The sequence below is a fragment of the Capra hircus genome, chromosome 10 (assembly GCF_001704415.2).
Source record: "Capra hircus breed San Clemente chromosome 10, ASM170441v1, whole genome shotgun sequence".
NCBI lineage: Eukaryota > Metazoa > Chordata > Mammalia > Artiodactyla > Bovidae > Capra > Capra hircus.
In genome coordinates this window covers 76,485,267-76,488,235 of record NC_030817.1, presented here as the reverse complement: position 1 = coordinate 76,488,235, position 2,969 = coordinate 76,485,267, and the positions used below count along the sequence as shown (strand labels likewise).

Here is a 2,969-nt window from a genome sequence, read left to right as displayed (position 1 = left end):
GTACTCTTGCCTGGAAAATCCCATGGACGGAGGAGCCTGGTAGGCTACAGTCCATGGGGTTGGAAAGAGTCGGACATGACTGAGTGACTTCACTTTCACTTAAAAAAAAATTGCATCTGGGTTCTTTAAGGCCTTAATAATGACTGGGATCAGGAAATCATCATTTGAAGGAATCTTATCTGATTTTCAGGGAAACTGGAATTGACCCCCACGAGGACAGCAGAGATGGGAGTGGTAGTGTGAATGTGGGGTGTGAATGTGCTTGGAGGTGCTGTAGGGGAAGGATGGGTTAATGCTCCTTCCTCAATGTGGACTCAAAGGAAACTGTTCAGGGCTCGGCCTGGGACACACATGAGGAGTCATGTACATTATGCTCAAAGCTTTCTCAGAAGTAGGCAACAGAAAGGCTTACCAAGTAGCTATTAGATATAGTTAGGGCAATCTCCCCTCAACCTGACCTCCCCTGGTCTACCACTTGGTGTCTGTCATTTCAGGAAGACAAGAAAATTACCAAAAAAAAAAACCTGGTTTGCCCCCAAGGGAGTGCAGTCCCTCACACTGCATGTGTGCATAGCCTGGGGCTGTACCTGCAAGGCTGAGAGGTTAATAGCCTCTGATTCAGAACATGTCCTGCCCAAATCAACAGCAGCTTGTTTTTGGACATAGGCAAGCTCCAGTCTACCTCACCTGGATGGAGACAGGTGAGGTAGTGGGTGGGCAGTTGGAAGAGGGCCCAGAGGCTTGTGAAGGTATTGAATGAATGCCTTCCTGTATTCCTACTGGCATGAATCCTGCCAGTAACAGCTTATCTAGGAAACAGCTTTGCAGTTGCTGAAGGTAGCCAATCAAACCTTCCAGAATAGGGTGGCTTCATGTTGGTTTTTTTTTTTTTTTTGCAATAGTGTTTCCTGATTTAGGGAAATATATTTGTGACCAGAATGCCAATTCCCTAAGCTGTTTCACAGGCTATTCCATCTCACTCCTGAATCAGAGTTCTGCTCCCCATCTGGGGGACTGTTGCCTGGGCTCTAGCCCCCTGTTTCTGCATAGCTCACCCTGACTGCTCAGGTGGCACTCATGGTAAAGAACCTGCCTGCCAGTGCACGAGACTGTAAGAGGTGCAGGTTTGATCCCTGGATTGGGAAGACCCCCTGGAGAAAGGCAAGGCAACCCACTCCAGTATTCTTGCCTGGAGGAGACTCCAGACGGGAAAGAGGAGGCGCGCATTGAGTCAAACACAGCACAGGCACGTGCAGCGCCCTGACCCCAGCCTGGGAGGCAGAAAGCACAGAACACATGGCTGCTCCCCCGCGTGGAGGGAAATAGAAGTGGTGGCCAGAGAATCCTCATCTTAAGAGGATAGCTTTCGCGGTCATTTAAATGCAGTTCAGAGCCTTTATTTGCAGAAGTAAAATGGACGCTTGGCAGCGGTGGGATTCGAACCCACGCCCCCGAAGAGACTGGAGCCTTAATCCAGCGCCTTAGACCGCTCGGCCACGCTACCCACTGACAGAACGATAGGGGATGGGGAGGGTGACTTGAGGAATATACTTTGTACAGTGCGCTCTCCTCCGCTTCCCTCCGCAGCCTGTGGTTCGTATATTTATCGTTCAGAGGAGGCTGTTCGTATCTCTTTCACCACCCCACCCGCCTCTTTTCTTCCTGATTTATTTTGCTTGCTTTCTTCTTTGAAGTCACAGTGCTTGAGATTTATGGAAAGAGCCTTATTGCACAAGAACGTCTGGAGAGGCCGGACAACCTTTATTGATCTTATAGTCAAATTCTTCCTTTATTCTTTTCTACCACCTCTATTTAGAGATGAAGGAACTGTGACTCTGAGAGGTGACATGGCTGAGAAGTGACCCAGAAGAAGAAAAAGATTTGAAATCTTTCATCCCTTCCATAAAACTTTTTTGATCTCCTGTGAGTACCAGGCAGTGTGCGAGAGCAAGCAAGTGCATTAATCTGGCTCTCCAGAAGCACACTGCACTGGGGAGAGAAAGCCAAAGACATTCTTTGCCACACCACGGAGTAGTCACTACTGCTAAGTTGTGTACAGGAAGCTGGGAGGAAAGCTTTGTATGGCACTCAAGGATAAGACGAAGTGGTTAATTCAGAAAATTCCTGGAGGAACTGATAAAGTCCCATGCCCTTTGCTTGGCAGTCAAGAGATATTGCTTGATAGGTGGACTTATGTCAAATGCCTGAGAATTTGTGGGAACCAGCAGAAATTGCAAGCTCCACTTCCAAGGTTAGAAAGAAGCTTGAGCTATCTATCATCTGACTGTTGTCCACATCAGAGTAATACGTGAAAATGGTTTGGGAGGGCTGCTTGGTGAAAATGAACAGTGAAGAAAGAAAACAGATTCCAACTCAGAAGCACTTCCCACCTTCTGTCTTAAGAGTAGTGCTTTTAGTGGGCATCTGGATGATAAAGAAATAGGGAGGGAGAGCTAGAGAATGGTGGAGGGTGGGGGTGAGAAGTACTTTCTGCTTTAACCAAGCTTCCTAAATTGAAGGTGTTCACAACTCTTTCTCTGCCAGTCATCCCCGCTTCCAAGGCAGACACACGTGTTCTTACTACTCCCTTCCTCCCTGCCTGACCGTGGAATCTCCCTCTCTGGTGGAACTCAGATCTCTCCAGTTTATCTCCAGGGTGTTGAGTAATCCACATCATAATGGAAAACTCAGCTTAGTTGTGGGGTGGGTGCCACTCTACAAATTATGATGCTATTTACCAACTCGAGGCTCATCTAGTGTGGTGATCCTTAAATATCAGGGAGCATTATAATCACCAGCGATGGGCTACTAATTACAAATGCAGAATCCAGGGCCTCATCTCCAGAGATTTTGATTCTATGGGTCTAGGGTAAAGCCCAGGTTTCTGTATTTTTCATCAGTAGCCAAGGGACTCTGATGGGTTTCCCTTAGAAACCACCACCTGCACCTCTTTTTTTTTTGAATCTGCG

At 47.5% G+C, this 2,969-nt stretch overlaps 1 non-coding gene across 1 annotated transcript; it reads right to left on the bottom strand.

Moving 5' to 3' along the window:
• TRNAL-AAG lies at window positions 1,423-1,504 on the bottom strand. The gene has a single exon. It is a non-coding gene; the product is annotated as a tRNA-Leu (tRNA).